Here is a 24000-nt window from a genome sequence, read left to right on the forward strand (position 1 = left end):
AGCACGTCATTTATGTATCCAAGCACGTCATTTATATGGCCCAGCACGTCATTTATGTGGCCTAGCACGTCATTTATGTGGCCCACCACATCATTTATGTGGCCCACCACGTCATTTATGTGGCCCAGCATGTCATTTATTTGACCCACCACGTCATTTATGTGGCCCAGCACGTCATTTATGTGGCCCAGTACATCATTTATGTGGCCCAGCACATCATTTATGTGGCCCAGCATGTAATTTATGTGGCACCACCACGTCATTTATGTGGCCCAGCAAGTAATTTTTGTGGCCCACTACGTCATTTATGTGGCCCACAACGTCATTTATGTGGCCCACCACATCATTTATGTGGCACCACCATGTAATTTATGTGGCCCAGCATGTCATTTATGTGTCCCACCACGTCATTTATGTGGCCAAGCACGTCATTTAGATGGCCCACCACATCATTTATGTGGCCCAGCATGTCATTTATGTGGCACCACCACGTCATTTATGTGGCCCAGCATGTCATTTATGTGTCCCACCACATCATTTATGTGGCCAAGCACATCATTTATGTGGCCCAGCATGTCATTTATGTGGCCCATCACATCATTTATGTGGCACCACCACGTCATTTATGTGGCCCAGCATGTCATTTATGTGGCCCATCACGTCATTTATGTGGCACCACCACGTCATTTATGTGGCCCAGCATGTCATTTATGTGTCCCACCACATCATTTATGTGGCCCAGCATATAATTTATGTGGCCCCACCACATCATTTATGTGGCCCAGCATATAATTTATGTGGCCCCACCACGTCATTTATGTGGCCCAGCATGTCATTTATGTGTCCCACCACATCATTTATGTGGCCAAGCACGTCATTTATTTGGCCCAGCACATCATTAAGTGGCCCAGCACATCATTTATGTGGCCCAGCACATCATTTATGTGGCCCAGCATGTAATTTATGTGGCACCACCACGTCATTTATGTGGCCCAGCACGTCATTTTTGTGGCCCACCACGTCATTTATGTGGCCCACAATGTCATTTATGTGGCCCACCACATCATTTAGGTGGCCCACCACATCATTTTTGTGGCACCACCACGTCATTTATGTGGCCCAGCATTTCATTTATGTGTCCCACCACATCATTTATGTGGCCAAGCACGTCATTTAGGTGGCCCACCACGTCATTTATGTGGCCCAGCACGTCATTTATGTGGCCCACCATATCATTTATGTGGCCCACCACGTCATTTATGTGGCCCAGCATGTCATTTATGTGGCACCACCACGTCATTTATGTGGCCCAGCATGTCATTTATGTGGCCAAGCACGTCATTTAGGTGGTCCACCACGTCATTTATGTGGCCCACCACATCATTTATGTGGCCCACCACATCATTTATGTGGCCAAGCACGTCATTTAGGTGGTCCACCACATCATTTATGTGGCCCACCACATCATTTATGTGGCCCACCACGTCATTTATGTTGCCCACCACGTCATTTATGTGGCCCATCATGTCATTTATATAGCCCAGCACGTCATTTATGTGGCCCACCACATCATTTAGGTGGCCCACCACATCATTTATGTGGCCCAGCACGTCATTTATTTGGCCCAGCACATCATTTAGGTGGCCTACCGCATCATTTATGTGGCCCAGCATGTAATTTATGTGGCCCACAACCTCATTTATGTGGCCCACCACATCATTTATGTGGCCCACCACATCATTTATGTGGCCCAGCACGTCATTTATTTGGCCAGCATGTCATTTATGTGGCCCAGCACATCATTTATGTGGCCCACCGCATCATTTATGTGGCCCAGCATGTCATTTATATAGCCCAGCACGTCATTTATGTGGCCCACCACATCATTTAGGTGGCCCACCACGTCATTTAGGTGGCCCAGCACGTCATTTATTTGGCCCAGCACGTCATTTATGTGGCCCAGCATGTAATTTATGTGGCACCACTACGTCATTTAAGTGGCCCAGCACGTCATTTTTGTGGCCCACCACGTCATTTATGTGGCCCACAACGTCATTTATGTGACCCACCACATAATTTATGTGGCCCACCACATCATTTATGTGGCCCAGCACGTAATTTATGTGGCCCAGCATGTCATTTATGTGTCCCACCACATCATTTATGTGGCCAAGCACGTCATTTAGGTGGCCCACCACGTCATTTATGTGGCCCACCACGTCATGTATGTGGTTATTGAGTCTGTTTAGCTGATTGGAGAGCGAGCTTGCGAAGCTAGTGGGTCCATGACGATGACTTCTGTTTTGTTTGATCAGCCGTTTTACTGCCGTGCTACAGACATTGTTTGGACACAATTAAGGTATGTAAATAAACATTTACAGAATATTTCTGTGTAAATAACTCATTTCACAACGTAAATATCTGTGACTTATGGTTATAGGGGCGGCTAATATATGGAAACATATTTTTTGTCTTCTAAAAGGTAGTGGGTGTGGCTTATATACCGGTGCGCTCTATAGTGCGGAAAATGCGTATGACATGAGTTGATTGAAGGAAAATAGTAAGAGCAGTTGAATTGTCGTATTCAACACACGTATTCCAAAGGTTTAATTGCCACAGTTGAGTTCCTAAGGCTTGTCTTTGGAAATGAAATGTGTTGATACGGTGTTGTTGGCCGTCATGAATATCCACAATGATTGTTAGCGCTCCATCACCAGTGGAGAAGCTAAGTGGGGTTGTGACCGCCTCTTCTCGGCCTTTGTCGGGACTAAGGCGCGAACAGCTGTCCAAACAATGGCCTGGTTCCCACTCCTCGTTATGCTGTCTGACGGAGACCATTCAGGTCCTGCCGGACCACCATGAATGGACACCACACATGCCACGCCGACCTCATCACAATGCGCGTACAGTCCCAACGTGGCTGCCCGAGAGTTGCAACATGATGCACCTGAAAGGTGCTTGTGGAGCCATTCTCGCCAATCTGGACTTTAGAGTCCAGTCCATCATTTTTAGGAACAATCATGGGTTGTTGTTACTGCGAATGATGGTGTTGAGCCAATAAATACCCAGCAAACGCAGGACCGACCCGTTTTCTTTCCAGATCATTGAATGATTTAGTGATTTCAACCCAGGCGGTGTAACAGTACACCCTTCTGGCAGAGCGCAGGGGTTCGATTCCCGGCCAGGACTGCATCAGGAAAGGGCTCTCGTGGCATTGAATCGATAGCAACGGGTCGGTTCAGATCGTCCAAAAGATGTTTCACCTTTCATACGAGCAGGTTTCATCAGTTCATGCTCATAGACTCGGATAGGACAGCTATGGTCTGAGAGCATGGTGCCGGATCCAAAGTATGTATCCGCTACCAGACAGGGATACATGCAGAGTATCCCAATTATTTATCCTATAAAAAATGAAAAATCAATGTTGTCTAAATGTCTCAAAATATTTTTGGTCTCTCGCCTCATCGGTTCATCAGTTCACAGACTTGGATAGGACAGCTCTAGTCTGAGAGCCTGGTGTCTGATCCAAAGTATTTATCCTCTATAAGAAAATTATCATTAATGTCTTCTAAATGTCCTAGAAAATGTTTGGCTTCTTATCCAACTCGGTCGACTTCATTAGTTCATGCTCACAGACTTAGACAGGACAGCTCTGGTTTGAGAGCATAGTGCCGGGTCTAAAGTATTTATCCGCTACAAAACAGGGATACATGCAGAGTATCAAAAGTATTTATCCTCTATAAGAATATTATAAACACATATCTCAGAATATGTTTTGCATCTCATCCGAGCAGGCTTTATCAGTTCATACTCAGAGACTTGGATTGGACGGCTCTAATTTAAAAGCCTGGTGTCAGATCCAAAGTATGTATCCTAAAGGAAGGTGATGAAGACATGTCTTCTAAACATTTCAGAAGACGTTTGGTCTTTCACCTAAACAGGATTTATCAGTTCATGCTCACAGACTTGGATAGGACAGCTCCAATCTGAGAGCTTGGTGCCAGATCCAAAGTGTTGATCCTTATAAGAAGGTTATAAAGACATGTTTTCTAAACGTCTCAGAAGACATTTAACCTCTTGCCTAAGTAGGCTTTAACAGTTCATGCTCACAGACTCGGATAGGACAGCTCTGGTCTGAGAGCATGGTGCCGGATCCAAAGTATTTATCCTCTATAAAAAAATGACCAGAAAAGTCTTATAAACGTCCCAGAAAACTCGGCTTCATCAGGTCATGTTCACAGACTTAGACAGGACAGCTCTGGTTTGAGAGAATGGTGCCGGGTCTAAACTATTTATCCACAACAAGACAGGGATACATGCAGAGTATCCAAAATATTATAAACAAATGTCTCAGAAGATGTTTTGCATCTCATTCGAGCAGGCTTTATCAGTTCATACTCACAGACTTGGATAGGACAGCTCTAATTTAAAAGCCTGGTGTCGGATCCAAAGTATGTATCCTATAAGAAGGTGAGAAAGACATGTCTTCTAAACATCTCAGAAGATGTTTGGTTTTTCACCTAAACAGAATGAATAATTTCATGCTCACAGACTTGGATAAAACAGCTCTAATCTGAGAGCTTGGTGCCAGATCCAAAGTATTGATCCTCTATAAGAAGGTGATGAAGACATGTCTTCTAAACGTCTCAGAAGACATTTGGTCTCTTGCGTAAGCAGGCTTTATCAGATCATGCTCAAAGACTCAGATAGGACAGTTCTAATCTGAGACCTTGGTGCCAGATCCAAAGTATTGATCCTCTGTAAGAAGGTGATGAAGACATGTCTTCTAAACGTCTCAGAAGACATTTGGCCACTTGCCTAAGCAGACTTTATCAGTTCATACTCACAGACTTGGATATGACAGCTCTAATTTAAAAGCCTGGTGTTGGATCCAAAGTATTGATCCTCTTTAAGAAGGTGATGAAGACATGTCTTGTAAACATCTCAGAAGACGTTTGGTCTTTCACCTAAACAGGATTCATCAGTTCATGTTCGCAGACTCGGATAGGACAGCTCTAATCTGAGAGCTTGGTGCCAGATCCAAAGTATTGATCCTCTTTAAGAAAGTGATGAAGACATGTCTTGTAAACAGCTCAGAAGACGTTTGGTCTTTCACCTAAACAGGATTCATCAGTTCATGTTCGCAGACTCGGATAGGACAGCTCTAATATGAGAGCTTGGTACCAGATCCAAAGTATTGATCCTCTTTAAGAAGGTGATGAAGACATGCCTTGTAAACATCTCAGAAGACGTTTGGTCTTTCACCTAAACAGGATTTATCAGTTCATGCTCACATTCTTGAATAGGACAGCTCTTAATTGAGAGCTTGGTGCCAGATCCAAAGTATTTATCCTCTATAAGAAGGTGATGAAGACTTGTCTTCTAAACGTCTCAGAAGACGTTTGGTCTTTCACCTAAACAGGATTCATCAGTTCATGCTCACAGACTTGGATAGGGCAGCTCTTATCTGAGAGCATGGTGCTGGATCCAAAGTATTGATCTTCTTTAAGAAGGTGATGAAGACATGTCTTGTAAACATCTCAGAAGACGTTTGGTCTTTCACCTAAACAGGATTCATCAGTTCATGCTCACAGACTTGGATAGGACAGCTCCAATCTGAGAGCTTGGTGCCAGATCCAAAGTGTTGATCCTTATAAGAAGGTTATAAAGACATGTTTTCTAAACGTCTCAGAAGACATTTAACCTCTTGCCTAAGTAGGCTTTAACAGTTCATGCTCACAGACTCGGATAGGACAGCTCTGGTCTGAGAGCATGGTGCCGGATCCAAAGTATTTATCCTCTATAAAAAAATGACCAGAAAAGTCTTATAAACGTCCCAGAAAACTCGGCTTCATCAGGTCATGTTCACAGACTTAGACAGGACAGCTCTGGTTTGAGAGAATGGTGCCGGGTCTAAACTATTTATCCACAACAAGACAGGGATACATGCAGAGTATCCAAAATATTATAAACAAATGTCTCAGAAGATGTTTTGCATCTCATTCGAGCAGGCTTTATCAGTTCATACTCACAGACTTGGATAGGACAGCTCTAATTTAAAAGCCTGGTGTCGGATCCAAAGTATGTATCCTATAAGAAGGTGAGAAAGACATGTCTTCTAAACATCTCAGAAGATGTTTGGTTTTTCACCTAAACAGAATGAATAATTTCATGCTCACAGACTTGGATAAAACAGCTCTAATCTGAGAGCTTGGTGCCAGATCCAAAGTATTGATCCTCTATAAGAAGGTGATGAAGACATGTCTTCTAAACGTCTCAGAAGACATTTGGTCTCTTGCGTAAGCAGGCTTTATCAGATCATGCTCAAAGACTCAGATAGGACAGTTCTAATCTGAGACCTTGGTGCCAGATCCAAAGTATTGATCCTCTGTAAGAAGGTGATGAAGACATGTCTTCTAAACGTCTCAGAAGACATTTGGCCACTTGCCTAAGCAGACTTTATCAGTTCATACTCACAGACTTGGATATGACAGCTCTAATTTAAAAGCCTGGTGTTGGATCCAAAGTATTGATCCTCTTTAAGAAGGTGATGAAGACATGTCTTGTAAACATCTCAGAAGACGTTTGGTCTTTCACCTAAACAGGATTCATCAGTTCATGTTCGCAGACTCGGATAGGACAGCTCTAATCTGAGAGCTTGGTGCCAGATCCAAAGTATTGATCCTCTTTAAGAAAGTGATGAAGACATGTCTTGTAAACAGCTCAGAAGACGTTTGGTCTTTCACCTAAACAGGATTCATCAGTTCATGTTCGCAGACTCGGATAGGACAGCTCTAATATGAGAGCTTGGTACCAGATCCAAAGTATTGATCCTCTTTAAGAAGGTGATGAAGACATGCCTTGTAAACATCTCAGAAGACGTTTGGTCTTTCACCTAAACAGGATTTATCAGTTCATGCTCACATTCTTGAATAGGACAGCTCTTAATTGAGAGCTTGGTGCCAGATCCAAAGTATTTATCCTCTATAAGAAGGTGATGAAGACTTGTCTTCTAAACGTCTCAGAAGACGTTTGGTCTTTCACCTAAACAGGATTCATCAGTTCATGCTCACAGACTTGGATAGGGCAGCTCTTATCTGAGAGCATGGTGCTGGATCCAAAGTATTGATCTTCTTTAAGAAGGTGATGAAGACATGTCTTGTAAACATCTCAGAAGACGTTTGGTCTTTCACCTAAACAGGATTCATCAGTTCATGCTCACAGACTTGGATAGGACAGCTCTTATCTGAGAGCATGGTGCTGGATGTCATGTATTTATTTTCTATAAGCGGTGTTTAAGTATATTTTAAAGTACTTTGTAGGGAAATAATCGTATTTATTTGCTGATTGTTACATTATACATGAATTGTTCACGTTCTGGGTGTTATTCCGATTGTCATCAACACATTAAAATCGATTTCAAAATAAAAGTATCACTGCCAGTATCTGCAATACTGCAATACTGTATGTGCTTGATATCGGAATCGATACCGACAGGCGTGGCTGTCAACACGCAAACAAACACGCAGACCCACGTCCACTTCCACTGCAAAAACACGTCATGTTTACTTACCAGGCCATTAAACATCACAGTGTGTGTGTGTGTAAGTGTGTGTGTGTGTGTGTGTGTGTGTGCGTGCGTGTGTGTTGTCAGTTTACAGGCTGCAGTGTCAACGCTAGAGATCTGAGCTAGAGGAAGCCAGCAGCAGCATCTAATGCAAAGCAGCTGTCCGTTTCCTGGCTTACAAAAGCCCACTGTCTGCTACCGTGAGGCATAAAATGTACATCTGGACCTACTCTGACCAGCAGAACACACACACACACACACACACACACACACACACACACACACACACACACACACACACACACACACACACACACACACACACACACACACACACACACACACACACCGCACATACAGTAGCGGATCCTCTAATGTCCACCAGCTTAAGTCATCACGTTAGCTCGTTTTCTCCCATAAATATTTTCTAATTTTCTCGTTAGAGACGTGAATAAATCCTGAAAGAACATTTTTAAAAACGTCATGAGATTCAAAAGGAAGCATGTCAGGAAACATTTAGGAGTAGCTGTCACGTGACCATGTTCCCCAAAATGGCAGTGTGACATGTAAGCTGGACTTGGAACTAATTGGTGCGTTAGTGCAGTCACTTTTAATGCAGATGTTGATAGGAAATCAGAGAAGAAGTTGTTGGTGAAGATGGACGATTATGCAAATTAGACCATTAGCTCATTTCCCAAAAATATTTTTGGGGCTTTTATTTTGTTCTTTAATACAACAGTCACTTTTAATGCAGATGTTGATATGAAATCAGAGAAAAAGTTGTTGGTGAAGATGGGCTGTATGTCGCGTGAATGAGTCTTCTTCAAATAGGAAGTGGACGATTATTCAAATGAGAACATTAGCTAATTTCCAAAAATATGTTTTGGGCTTTTATTTTGTTATTTATTACAACAGTCACTTTTAATGCAGATGTTGATCCAAAATCAGAGAAGAGGTTGTTGGTAAAGATGGGCTGTATGTCGCGTGAACAAGTCTTATTCAAACAGGAAGTGGATGATTATGCAACTAATTGAGGCTTAGTGCAGTCACTTTTAATGCAGATGTTGATAGGAAATCAGAGAAGAAGTTGTTGGTGAAGATGGGCGATTATGCAAATTAGACCATTAGCTCATTTCCCAAAAATATTTTTGGGGCTTTTATTTTGTTCTTTAATACAACAGTCACTTTTAATGCAGATGTTGATAGGAAATCAGAGAAAAAGTTGTTGGTGAAGATGGACTGTATGTCGCGTGAATGAGTCTTCTTCAAATAGGAAGTGGACGATTATTCAAATGAGAACATTAGCTAATTTCCAATAATATGTTTTGGGCTTTTATTTTGTTATTTATTACAACAGTCACTTTTAATGCAGATGTTGATCCAAAATCAGAGAAGAGGTTGTTGGTAAAGATGGGCTGTATGTCGCGTGAACAAGTCTTATTCAAACAGGAAGTGGACGATTATGCAACTAATTGAGGCTTAGTGCAGTCACTTTTAATGCAGATGTTGATAGGAAATCAGAGAAGAAGTTGTTGGTGAAGATGGGCGATTATGCAAATTAGACCATTAGCTCATTTCCCCAAAATATTTTTGGGGCTTTTATTTTGTTCTTTAATACAACAGTCACTTTTAATGCAGATGTTGATAGGAAATCAGAGAAAAATTTGTTGTTGAAGATGGACTGTATGTCACGTGAATGAGTCTTCTTCAAATAGGAAGTGGACGATTATTCAAATGAGAACATTAGCTAATTTCCAAAAATATGTTTTGGGCTTTTATTTTGTTATTTATTACAACAGTCACTTTTAATGCAGATGTTGATCCAAAATCAGAGAAGAGGTTGTTGGTAAAGATGGGCTGTATGTCGCGTGAACAAGTCTTATTCAAACAGGAAGTGGACGATTATGCAACTAATTGAGGCTTAGTGCAGTCACTTTTAATGCAGATGTTTATAGGAAATCAGAGAAGAAGTTGTTGGTGAAGATGGGCGATTATGCAAATTAGACCATTAGCTCATTTCCCCAAAATATTTTTGGGGCTTTTATTTTGTTCTTTAATACAACAGTCACTTTTAATGCAGATGTTGATAGGAAATCAGAGAAAAAGTTGTTGGTGAAGATGGACTGTATGTCGCGTGAATGAGTCTTCTTCAAATAGGAACTGGACGATTATTCAAATGAGAACATTAGCTAATTTCCAAAAATATGTTTTGGGCTTTTATTTTGTTATTTATTACAACAGTCACTTTTAATGCAGATGTTGATCCAAAATCAGAGAAGAGGTTGTTGGTAAAGAGGGGCTGTATGTCGCGTGAACAAGTCTTATTCAAACAGGAAGTGGATGATTATGCAACTAATTGAGGCTTAGTGCAGTCATTTTTAATGCAGATGTTGATAGGAAATCAGAGAAGAAGTTGTTGGTGAAGATGGACGATAGAGTGTCCGCCCTGAGATCGGTAGGTTGTGAGTTCAAACCCCGGCCGGGTCATACCAAAGACTATAAAAATGGGACCCATTACCTCCCTGCTTGGCACTCAGCATCAAGGGTTGGAATTGGGGGTTAAATCACCAAAAATGATTCCCGGGCGCGGCTATGCTGCTGCCCACTGCTCCCCTCACCTCCCAGGGGGTGATCAAGGGGATGGGTCAAATGCAGAGGACAAATTTCACCACACCTAGTGTGTGTGTGACAATCATTGGTACTTTAATTAATTAATTTAATTAATTATGCAAATTAGACCATTAGTTCATTTCCCAAAAATATTTTTGGAGCTTTTATTTTGTTGTTTATTACAACAGTCACTTTTAATGCAGATGTTGATAGGAAATCAGAGAAAAAGTTGTTGGTGATGACGGGCTACATGTCTCGTGAATGAGTCTTATTCAAACAGGACGTGGACGATTATGCAAATGAGAACATTAGCTAATTTCCAAAAATATTTTTTGGGCTTTTATTTTGTTATTTATTACAACAGTCACTTTTAATGCAGATGTTGATCCAAAATAGGAATAAGTTGTTGGTAAAGATGGGCTGTATGTCGCGTGAACGAGTCTTATTCGAACAGGAAGGGGATGATTATGCAACTAATTGATGCATTAGTGCAGTCACTTTTAATGCATATGTGGATAGGAAATCAGAGAAGAAGTTGTTGGTGAAGATGGACGATTATGCCAATTAGACCATTAGCTCATTTCCCCCAAAATATTTTTTGGGCTTTTATTTTGTTCTTTATTACAACAGTCACTTTTAATGCAGATGCTGATCCAAAATCAGAGAAGAAGTTGTTGGTGAAGATGGGTTGTATGTCGCGTGAACGAGTCTTATTCAAACAGGAAGTGTACGATTATGCAAATGAGACTATTAGCTAATTTCCAAAAATACTTTTTTGGCTTTTTTATTTTGTTCTTTATTACAACAGTCACTTTTAATGCAGATGTTGATAGGAAATCAGATAAGTTGTTGGTGAAGATGGATGATTATGCAAAATAGACCATTATCTCAATTCCAAAGATATTTTTGGGGCTTTTATTTTGTTCTTTATTACAACAGTCACTTTTAATGCAGATGCTGATCCGAAATCAGAGAGGAAGTTGTTGGTGAAGATAGGCTGTATGTCGCGTGAATGAGTCTTATTCTCACAGGAAGTGGACGACTAGGCAAATGAGACAATTAGTTCATTTCCAAAAAGCTTTTATTAGATTTTTTAATTGGACTTGGAACTAATTGATGCATTAGTGCAGTCACTTTGAATGCAGATGTTGATAGGAAATCAGAGAAGAAGATGTTGGTGAGTATGGGCTGTGTGTCGTGTGAACGAGTCTTATTCACACAGGAAGTGGACGATTATGCAAATTAGACCATTAGCTCATTTCCAAACATTTTTTTGGCCTTTTATTTGGTTTATCATTTCAACAGTCACTTGTAAATGCACTGGTTAATATCAGAGAAGAAGGCGTTTGCAAAAGTGGACTATACTGTATGTCATATTCACACAGAAAGTGGACAATTATGCAAATTGGACAAATTAGCTCATTTCCAAAAAACTTTTATTAGATTTTCTTATTGGACTTGGAACTAATTGATGTGTGACATCAGTCACTTTTACTGCAGATGTTGATACGAAATCAGAGAAGAACGCGTTTGCGGAAGTGGGTTTTTGAGCCATTTAAACGAGTAATTTTCACACAGGAAGTGGACAACTATGCCAATTAGACCATTAGTTCATGTCCAAAAAGCTTTTGTTAGTTTTTTTTTCATTGGACTTGGAACTAATTGATGTTACAACAATAACTTTTAATGCAAATATTGATCCGAAATCAGAGAAAAAGGCATGAATGAGTCATACTCATACAGAAAATGTACAATTATGGAAACTAAATGGTTAGCCCATTGCCCAAAACATTTTTTGGGGATTTTATTTTGTTTTTTATTAGACTTGAAACTAATTAATGTGTTAGAACAGTCACTTTTAATGCAAATATTGGTACGAAATCAGAGAAAAAGGCATAAACGAGTGACATTCACTCATTTAGGGGCTTAAGTTTGTGTTTTATTACACTTTGAAATGAATTAATGTGTTAGAACAGTCACTTTTAATGCAAATATTGATACGAAATCAGAGAAAAAAGGCATGAACAAGTCATATTCACACAGAAAATGAAATGTACAATTATGCAAATTAAATGCTTAGCTCATAGCCCAAAATATATTTTGGGCTTTTATTTAGTTCTTTATTAGACTTGGAACTAATTAATGCGTTAAAACAGTCACTTTTAATGCAAATATTGATCTGAAATCAGAGAAAACGTCACAAACGGGTCATATTCACACAGAAAATGTACAATTATGGAAATTAAATGGTTAGCTGATTGCCCCAACATTTTTTGGAGGCTTTTATATAGATTTTTATTAGACTTGGGACTAATTAATGCGTTAAAACAGTCACTTTTAATGCAAATATTGGTACGAAATCAGAGAAAAAGGCATGAACAGGTCATATTCACAAAGAAAATGCACAATTATGGACATTAAATGCTTAGCTCACTGCCAAAAAATTACTTTTTGGCTTTTATTTAGTTTTTTATTAGACTTGGAACTAATTAATGCATTATAACAGTCACTTTTAAGGCAAATATTGATCTGAAATCAGAGAAAAAGGCACAAACGGGTCCTATTCACACAGGAAATGTAAAATTATGGAAAATACTGTAAATGCAACAAAAATTGTTTGGCTTTTATTTGGTTCTCTATTAGACTTTAAACTAATTAATGTGTTAAAACAGTCACTTGTAATGCAAATATTGGTATGAAATAAGAGAAAAAGGCATTAACGAGTCATATTGACACAGAAAATGTACAATTATGGAAATTAATTGGTTAGCTGATTGCCCAAACATTTTTTGGAGGCTTTTATTTAGTTTTTTATTAGACTTGGAACCAATTAATGCGTTAAAACAGTCATTGTTAATGCAAATATTGGTAAGAAATCAAAGAAAAAGGCATGAACAGGTCATATTCACACAATAAAAGTACAATTTATGGAAATTACCGTAAATGCAAAAAAAATATTTTGGCTTTTATTTATTATATGTGTGGATATGAACAGGTCATATCCACACAGAAAATGTACAATTATGCAAATTAAATGCTTGACTCATTACCAAAAATATTTGTACGGCTTTTATTTAGTTCTTTATTACACTTGGAACTAATTAATGCGTTAAAACAGTCACTTTTAATGCAAATATTGATACAAAACCAGAGAAGAAGGCGTGTGTGAAGATGGGCTGTATGTCGCGTGAACTAGTCTTATTCACACATTATGCAAATTAGATGACGTCATCATTTCCACGACTTGAAAAGTGACTTTTTGGACAGCCAATAAAGACTTTCCTTACTGGGGAGTTGGCAACAGTGTGCACGCTACACTCGTTTATCTCCAATATATCATTTTTGGGCCATTTTGGGTCAATTTCACACAGCTTATGTTTTTAATGTCACAATTAATATGAAATATTTCGTCAATCAATTCATAAGACCAGAAAATATCCATCTTTAATCAGATTATCCATCATTTGACCTAAAGCACTTGTATGGTTTTAATGGCCTGTCAATATTTATGATCGTGGAAATAAAGCTGCCCCCCCCTCCTCCTCCCCTTCCCCCCCACGATCGAGGGAGAGAATGTGAAAATAGTCCAACTTTGCAAATCACTTTGAATAATTATGCAAATGAGCCATGTTTGCTCTCCAAAGCAGCTTGCAGGTCAAAGAAAAAAAAAAGGTGACTTACCTCCCAGCCGGCGATCGCTGCTACAACACCAGAGCTCTCGTCTGCCGCTCGCACGTCTTACAGCGCCGACGCCGCTGTCATGTTCCTGCTTCGCTCGCCTTTCTCTGAGTGCTGGAGTCCCTCCTCACACACTGATGCTCTGCAGCCAGGCAGGAGAGAGAGAGAGAGAGAGAGGGCGAGAGAATGAAAGAGAAACCCCTTTCTCTTAAACTGTGGACCCTCTGCGGTCAGACTCCACTCCCACTCTTTAACACCCCCCCGCCCATTCACTCTTTCACGCCATTGTGGCCCACAGCAAAGGAGCTCAAGGCTGGGGGTGTGTATGGGGAGGGGAGGGTGGGGGGTGGGGGCAGACAGAGAGATAGAGAGAGGAAAAGAGAGAGAAGGAAAAGGGGGAGAAAGAGAACAGGAAAAGACCGCAAAAGAGTGAGAAGGAGAGAGAGGGAGAAAGAGAGAGGGAATGAGAGTGAGGAAGAGAGATAGAAAGTGATTGAGAGAAAAAGAAAGATATAGAGGGAGACAGAGAGAAAGATAGAGGGAGAGAAAACAGTGAGAAAGAAAGAAGGATAGAGGGAGAAAGAGAGAGGGGATAAGAAATACAGATAAAGAAAGAAAGACAAATAAAGATAGAGGGAGGGATAAAGTAAAAAGATACAGAGAAAGAGAGAGAGAGAAAAAGAGAGAAAGTGACAGAGAAAGAAAGAGAGGAAAGGAGAATGAGGGAGAAAGAAGAGAAAGACAAAACGATACGGCAAAAGAGAGAGGGGGAGAAAGAAAGAGAGAGCGAGACAGAGATATTGGAAGCAAAAAGAGAGAGAAACAGGTAGAGGGAGAGGATGTGACAGAGAGGAGAAGAGAAAGCGAGAGAGAGAGAACGAGAGAGAGAGAAAGATGAGGTGAGAGAAAGTGAGGGAGAGAGAAAGAAAGAGGGAGAGAAAAAAAATGGAGAAATAAAGAGAAAGAGAAAAGGATACAGCAAGAGGGAGAGCGATAAAGAGAGGGTGTGAGAGAAAGAAAGAGAGAGGAGGTAGAGGGAGAAAGAGGATGTGGGAGACAGAAAGAGAGAAAGCGAGAGAGAGAAAAGGAAAGATAGAGGTAGAAAGATAGAGGGAGAGAAAAAGAAACAGAAAGAGAGGAAAAGATGTGGGGAGAAACTCAGATCTCGATAAGATATGGATCAAATGATGATGGTGACACCTTAACGTTCTAAATGGGTCAGTACCCATTCGTGAATGGGGGGAAGAACAATGCTCCTGGTCATCAACCATCAAACTGTCATTATGTCATTATACTTATACGGGCTTGTCTCAAAAACACGTATTTAAAAAGACAATCAGGAAGTCGGCCACCTTGGTGTCCGTCTGTCATTTTTAGGCCGAAAACAGGGGTGATACTTTAACGAACTCGTCCTAGGGACTTGGACCAAACAAACTGCAATTAAAATAACGGATACTAGACAGATGGGCAATGATGAACCTCAAATGCATTTTTCCTACGCCATAAGATGTGGGCGTGGCATGGCGGCAAACTATGATTCGATGGTTCGCCACAAAACGTTCAGCATTCATAACTCGGCTCTACAAACTCAGATCTGGATCAGATTTGGATCAAACGATAATGATGACACCTTCATTATGTCATTATACTTATACGGGCTAGTTTCAAAAATACGTATTTAAAAAGACAATCAGGAAGTCGGCCATCTTGGCGTCCGTCGGCCATTTTTAGGCTGAAAACAGGGGTGGTACTTTAGCGAACTCGTCCTAGGGACTTGGACCAAATAAACCGTGGTTAAAATGACGGATGCTAAACGGACGGGCGATGATAAAGTGACCAAACTTTGACTTGATGGTTCGCCACAAAACTCCCAACATTTGTAACTCGGCTGCGCAAACTCAGATCTCAATAAGATTTGGATCAAATTATGATGGTGACACTTTAAAGTTCTAGATGGGTCAGTACTAGGGATGTCCGATAATGGCTTTTTGCCGATATCCGATATTCGATATTGTCCAACTCTTTAATTACCGATACCGATATAGACCGATACCGATACTGATATATACAGTTGTGGAATTAACACATTATTATGCCTAATTTGGACAACCAGGTATGGTGAAGATAAGGTCCTTTTTTTTTTAAATTAATAAAATAAAATAAGATAAATAAATTAAAAACATTTTCTTGAATAAAAAAGAAAGTAAAACAATATAAAATCAGTTACATAGAAACTAGTAATGAATGAAAATTAGTAAAATTAACTGTTAAAGGTTAGTACTATTAGTGGAGCAGCAGCACGCACAATCATGTGTGCTTACGGACTGTATCCCTTGCAGACTGTATTGATACATATTGATATATAATGTAGGAACCACAATATCAATAACAGAAGGAAACAACCCTTTTGTGTGAATGAGTGTAAATGGGGGAGGGAGGTTTTTTGGGTTGGTGCACTAATTGTAAGTGTATCTTGTGTTTTTTATGTTGATTTAATAAAAAAACAAAAAAAAACAACAAAAAAACGATACCGAAAATAAAAAAAAACGATACCGATAATTTCCGATATTACATTTTAAAGCATTTATCGGCTGATAATATCGGCCGGCCGATATTATCGGACATCTCTAGTCAGTACCCATTCGTGGTTGGGCGGGAAGAAAAATGCTCCTGGTCATCAACCATCAAACTGTCATTATGTCATTATACTTATACGGGCTAGTCTCAAAAACACCTATTTAAAAAGACAATCAGGAAGTCGGCCACCTTGGCGTCCGTCGGCCCTTTTTAGGCCGAAAACGGGTGGTACTTCACCAAACTCGTCCAAAGGACTTGGACCAAACAAACCGAGGTTGAAATGACAGATACTATACAAATGGGCGATGGTGAACCTCAAAGGAAATTTTCCTACGCCATAACATGTGGGCGTGGCATGGCGCCAAACTTTGACCCAATGGTTCGCCACAAAACTTCCAACATTTGTAACTCGGCTCCACAAACTGAGATCTCGATAAGATTTGGTTCAAACGATAATGAAGACACCTTCATTATGTCATTATATTTATACAGGCAAGTCTCAAAAACGCTTATTTAAAAAGACAATCAGGAAGTCGGCCATCTTTGTTTCTGTCGGCCAATTTTAGTCCAAAAACAGGGGTGGTACTTTAGCGAACTTGTCCTAGGGACTTGGACCAAACAAACCGAGGTTAAAATGACAGATACTAGACCAGGGGTGGGCAACCCAAAATGTTGAAAGAGCCATATTGGAGCAAAAATACAAAAACAAATCTGTCTGGAGCCGCAACAAATTGGAAGCCATATTACATACAAATAGTGTGTCATGAGATATACATTGAATTGAGATGACTTAAAGGAAACTAAATGAGCTCAAATATACCTACAAATGAGGCATAATGATGCAATATGTACCGGTACATATAGCTAGCCTAAATAGCATGTTAGCATCGATTAGCTTGCAGTCATGCAATGACCAAATATGCATGATTAGCACTCCACACAAGTCAATAACATCAACAATACTCACCTTTGTGCATTCACTCACAACGTTAAAAGTTTGGTGGACAAAATGAGACAGAAAAAGAAGTGGCATAAAAACACGTCCTAGAAAGTCGGAGAAAGTTATGTATGTAAACAAACTAAGGTGAGTTCAAGGACCGCCAAAATTAGTAGGACAAAACGGCGCTCGCCAAATACTCGAATCAGTGAAGCATGTTTAATATAAACAGTGTGATTTATAACAATTAGGGAGGTTTGTGTCATGTTTGTCCTCCTACAAAAACCATATTAAAACAAAAATATATATTTTTTCCCCTCATCTATTTCCATTTTTCATACATTTTTTAAAAAGCTTCAGAGAGCCACTAGGGCGGCGCTAAAGAGCCGCATGCGGCTCTAGAGCCGCGGGTTGCCGACCCCTGTACTAGACGGACGGGCGATGATAAAGTGACCAAACTTTGACTTGCTGGTTCGCCACAAAACTCCCAATTATTCATAACTCGGCACTGCAAACTCAGATCTCAATAAGATTTGGATCAAATGATGATGGTGACACCTTAATGTTCTAGGTGGGTCAGTACCAATTCGTGGTTGGGCGGGGAGAAAAATGCTCCTGGTCATCAACTATCAAACTGTCATTATGTCATTATACTTATACGGGCTAGTCTCAAAAACACGTATTTAAAAAGACAACCAGGAAGTCGGCCATCTTGGCGTCCGTTGGCCATTTTTAGGCCGAAAACAGGGGTGCTACTTTACTAAACTTGTCCAAGGGACTTGGACCAAACAAACTGTGGTTAAAATGACGGATACTAGACAGATGGGTGATGATGAACCTCAAATGATTTTTTTCCTACGCCATAAGATGTGTGCGTGGCATGGCGGCAAACTATGATCTGATAGTTCGCCACAAAAAGTTCAGCATTCATAATTCGGCTCTACGAACTCAGATCTGGATCAGATTTGGATCAAACGATAATGATGTCACCTTCAGGGACGGCGTGGCGTAGTGGGTAGAGCAACCGTGCCAGAAACCTGAGGGTTGCAGGTTCGCTCCCCGCCTCTTACCATCCAAAAATCGCTGCCGTTGTGTCCTTGGGCAGGACACTTCACCCTTTGCCCCCGGTGCCGCTCACACCGGTGAAATGAATGATGAATGAATGGTAGGTGGTGGTCGGAGGGGCCGTAGGCGCAAACTGGCAGCCTCGCTTCCGTCAGTCCACCCCAGGGCAGCTGTGGCTACAAATGTAGCTTACCACCACCAGGTGTGAATGAATGATGGGTTCCCACTTCTCTGTGAGCGCTTTGAGTATCTAACAATAGAAAAGCGCGATATAAATCGAATCCATTATTATTATTATTATGTCATTATACTTATACGGGCTGGTCTCAAAAAACCCTATTTAAAAAGACAATCAGGAAGTCGGCCATCTTGGCGTCCGTTGGCCATTTTTAGGCCAAAAACGGGTGGCACATTACCAAACTCGTCCTAGGGACTTGGACCAAACAAACCGTGGTTGAAATGATGACGGATACTAGACAGACGGGCGATGATAAAATGATCAAACTCTGACTTGATGGTTCGCCACAAAACTCCTAACATTTATAACTCGGCTCCACAAACTCAGATCTCAATAAGAGTTGGATCAAATGATGATGGTGACACCTTAAAGTTCTAGATGGGTCAGTACCCATTCTTGGTTGGGCAGGAAGAAAAATGCTCCTGGTCATCAACCATCAAACTGTCATTATGTCATTATACTTATACGGGCTAGTCTCAAAAACACATATTTAAAAAGACAATCAGAAGTCGGCCGAAAACAGGGGTGGTACTTTAACGAACTCGTCCTAGGGACTTGGACCAAACAAACTGTGGTTGAAATGACGGATACTAGACAAATGGGCGATGATGAACCTCAAATGATTTTTTCCTACGCCATAAGATGTGTGCGTGGCATGGCGGCAAATCTTGATCCGGTGGTTCGCCCCAAAATGTTCAGCATTCATAACTCGGCTCTACGAACTCAGATCTTGATCAGATTTGGATCAAATGATAATGATGACACCTTCATTATGTCATCATACTTATACGGGCTAGTCTCAAAAAACCCTATTTAAAAAGACAATCAGGAAGTCGGCCACCTTGGCGTCCACTGGCCATTTTTAGGCCAAAAACGGGTGGTACTTTACCAAACTCGTCCTAGGGACTTGGACCAAACAAGCCGTGGTTGAAATGACGGATACTAGACAGACGGGCGATGATAAAATGATCAAACTCTGACTTGATGGTTCGCCACAAAACTCCTAACATTTATAACTCGGCTCCGCAAACTCAGATCTCAATAAGATTTGGATCAAATGATGATGGTGACACCTTAAAGTTCTAGATGGTTCAGTACCAATGTTCCCTCTAAGGTGCGTGCCTGTGCAATTGCGCACTGCTCAAGCATCCTCTGCGCACGGCAAATCTATGCCACGCACAAAATCAAATAAAAAGATAAGCGCATAACAATTTTCGACACGACACGGACACGACAGAAAAACAGTTTTTGTCATCATTGTTCAAATATTGTAACGTCTGTCGAGACGCTTTGAGGACATGAATTCCATTGATCACTTTACTGAGCAAAACTCTTTATTGTCGGCCATAAACACATCACCAAAACATTAGTAAAAAAATTGATATCTAACAAAACTAGTCATTTTCTGCAGTACAAACCAGACCAAAAGCAACTTTGTTATATCAACAGCAGCCGCTCGCTCTTTCTCACTTGCGCCAACACATGCACATATGGCACTTAGCCAGTGATGTGTTTACAGCCACACAAAAAGTCAGACAACTCCAACACCGCACATGAAGTGTAATTCCAGGTCGTTAAACTATGATTTATCAATCAAATGTGTGCTTATTCTAGTGTCATTTATTAGGAATCTTAATTTATAAATATTAATCATGAAATGCTGTTAGTATATTAAATAAATACTAATAAAAATATATTTTTTTACAAACAGGAAGTTGCAGGAATGTACACATGATCCCCTGCTTACATCTCATTGTGCAACATGTGAATGTTTTAATGGGAACTAAATGCAATGTCTGAAAGGGGTACAGATTATTTCCAAAGCAGGACCTCCACCCAGACAAACAATACAAGTACACAGTTCATGAAAAACAATATTTGTTGTTATTGTCATTGTAAGTGGGCCTAAACACTTATATTAGAAATGGAAATGACTGCTTTCATTTGATTATAATAATAAGAGAATGTTGTCTGTCTATCTGTGTTGGCCCTGCGATGAGGTGGGGACTTGTCCAGGGTGTACCTGTTATTTAGTCAGGTTTGGGACAGGTGTGCTGCTGGTGTAGCCACAGTGTGCACGTCTGATGATGCTCACATGGGCTCCACTGAATGCTCAGGGAGTTTTTGCGTTTGCTCACACACATGAAAAATTAGAAGGAACATTGGTCAGTACCCATTCGTGGTTGGGCGGGAAGAAAAATGCTCCTGGTCAACAACCATCAAACTGTCATTATGTCATTATATTTATACGGGCTAGTCTCAAAAACACGTATTTAAAAAGACAATCAGGAAGTCGGCCGAAAACAGGGGTGGTACTTTAACGAACTCATCCTAGGGACTTGGACCAAACAAACTGTGGTTAAAAGGACGGATACCAGACAGATGGGCGATGATGAACCTCAAAGGAAATGTTCCTACGCCATAAGATGTGGGCGTGGCATGGCGGCAACATTTTATCCAATGGTTCGCCACAAAACTTCCAACATTCATAACTCGGCTCCACAAACTCAGATCTCGAAAATATTTGGTTCAAACGATAATGATGACACCTTCATTATGTCATTATATTTATACAGGCTAGTCTCAAAAAACCCTATTTAAAAAGACAATCAGGAAGTCGGCCATCTTGGTTTCTGTCGGCCATTTTTAGTCCAAAAACAGGGGTGATACTTTAGCGAACTCGTCCTAGGGACTTGGACCAAACAAACTGGTTAAAATGACGGATACTAGACAGATGGGCGATGATGAACCTCAAATGAATTTTTCCTACGACATAAGATGTGTGCGTGGCATGGCGGCAAACTATGATTCGATGGTTTGCCACAAAATGTTCAGCATTCATAACTCGGCTCTATGAACTCAGATCTGGATCAAATTTGGATCAAACGATAATGATGACACCTTCATTGTGTCATTATACTTATACGGGCTAGTCTCAAAAACCCCTATTTAGAAAGACATTTAGGAAGTCGGGCATCTTGGTTTCTGTCGGCCATTTTTAGGCCAAAAACAGGGGTGGTACTTTAGCGAACTCATCCTAGTGACTTGGACCAAACAAACCGTGGTTGAAATGACGGATACTAGACAGACGGACGATGATAAAATGATCAAACTCTGACTTGATGGTTTGCCACAAAACTCCTAACATTTGTAACTCGGCTGTGCAAACTCAGATCTCAATAAGATTTGGATCAAATGATGATGTTGACACCTTAAAGTTCTAGATGGGTCAGTACCCATTCGTGGTTGGGCGGGAAGAAAAATGCTCCTGGTCATCAACCATCAAACTGTCATTATGTCATTATACTTATACGGGCTAGTCTCAAATACACCTATTTAAAAAGACAATCAGGAAGTCGGCCGAAAACAGGGGTGGTACTTTAACGAACTCGTCCTAGGGACTTGGACCAAACAAACTGTGGTTAAAATGACGGATACTAGACAGATGGGCGATGATGAACCTCAAATGATTTTTTCCTACGCCATAAGATGTGTGCGTGGCATGGCGGCAAACTATGATCCGGTGGTTCACCCCAAAATGTTCAGCATTCATAACTCGGCTCTACGAACTCAGATCTTGATCAGATTTGGATCAAATGATAATGATGACACCTTCATTATGTCATCATACTTATACGGGCTAGTCTCAAAAAACCCTATTTAAAAAGACAATCCGGAAGTCGGCCACCTTGGTGTCCACTGGCCATTTTTAGGCCAAAAACGGGTGGTACTTTACCAAACACGTCCTAAGGACTTGGACCAAACAAACCGTGGTTGAAATGACGGATACTAGACAGACGGGCGATGATAAAATGATCAAACTCTGACTTGATGGTTCGCCACAAAACTCCTAACATTTGTAACTCGGCTGCGCAAACTCAGATCTCAATAAGATTTGGATCAAATGATGATGGTGACACCTCAAAGTTCTAGATGGGTCAGTACCAATGTTCCCTTTAAGGTGTGCGCCTGTGCAATTGCGCACTGCTCAAGCATCCTCTGCGCACGGCAAATCTATGCCACGCACACAATCAAATAAAAAAATAAGCGCATAACAATTTTCGACACGACACGGACACGACAGAGAAAGCAGTTTTCGTTATCATTGTTCAAATATTGTAACGTTTGTCGAGACACTTTGAGGACATGAATTCCATCGATCACTTTACTGAGCAAAACTCTTTATTGTCGGCCATAAACACATCACCAAAACATTAGTAAAAAAATGTATATCTAACAAAACTAGTCATTTTCTGCAGTACAAACCAGACCAAAAGCAACTTTGTTATATCAACAGCAGCCGCTCGCTCTTTCTCACTTGCGCCAACACATGCACATAAGGCACTTAGCCAGTGATGCGTTTACAGCCACACAAAAAGTCGGACAACTCCAACACCACACATAAAGTGTCATTCCAGGTCGTTAAACTATGATTTACCAATCAAATGTGTGCTTATTCTAGTGTCATTTATTAGGAATCTTAATTGATAAATATTAATCATGAAATGCTGTTAGTATATTACTGTAAATAAATACTAAAAAAAAAAAATTTTTTACAAACAGGAAGTTGCAGGAATGTACACATGATCCCCTGCTTACATCTCATTGTGCAACATGTGAATGTTTTAATGGGAACTACTGTAAATGCAATGTCTGAAAGGGGTACAAATGATTTCCAAAGCAGGACCTCCACCCAGACAAACAATACAAGTACACAGTTCATGAAAAACAATATTTGTTGTTATTGTCATTGTAAGTGGGCCTAAACACTTATATTAGAAATGGAAATGACTGCTTTCATTTGATTATAATAATAAGAGAATGTTGTCTGTCTATCTGTGTTGGCCCTGCGATGAGGTGGGGACTTGTCCAGGGTGTACCTGTTATTTAGTCAGGTTTGGGACAGGTGTGCTGCTGGTGTAGCCACAGTGTGCACGTCTGATGATGCTCACATGTGCTCCACTGAATGCTCAGGGAGTTTTTGCGTTTGCTCACACACATGAAAAATTAGAAGGAACATTGGTCAGTACCCATTCGTGGTTGGGCGGGAAGAAAATTGCTCCTGGTCATCAACCATCAAACTGTCATTATGTCATTATATTTATACGGGCTAGTCTCAAAAACACGTATTTAAACAGACAATCAGGAAGTCGGCCGAAAACAGGGGTGGTACTTTAACGAACTCATCCTAGGGACTTGGACCAAACAAACTGTGGTTAAAAGGACGGATACCAGACAGATGGGCGATGATGAACCTCAAAGGAAATGTTCCTATGCCATAAGATGTGGGCGTGGCATGGCGGCAACATTTTATCCAATGGTTCGCCA

At 40.6% G+C, this 24000-nt stretch overlaps 1 protein-coding gene across 6 annotated transcripts in view; it reads right to left on the reverse strand.

The window, feature by feature from the left end:
• The window catches only part of tncb (tenascin Cb), a 232461-nt gene that overhangs the window by 121709 nt on the left and 86752 nt on the right, over positions 1-24000 (reverse strand). For 5 of the 6 annotated variants that reach the window (XR_009821700.1, XR_009821701.1, XM_062025419.1 and 2 more), the window contains exon 2: positions 13859-13997. The gene's annotated coding sequence lies outside the window, so the exon portion shown is untranslated. Of the gene's footprint in view, positions 1-13858; positions 14067-24000 lie in introns of those variants that run through there. The other variant, XM_062025418.1, reaches the window with a different exon arrangement.

This window comes from Entelurus aequoreus, linkage group LG17 (assembly GCF_033978785.1).
Source record: "Entelurus aequoreus isolate RoL-2023_Sb linkage group LG17, RoL_Eaeq_v1.1, whole genome shotgun sequence".
NCBI lineage: Eukaryota > Metazoa > Chordata > Actinopteri > Syngnathiformes > Syngnathidae > Entelurus > Entelurus aequoreus.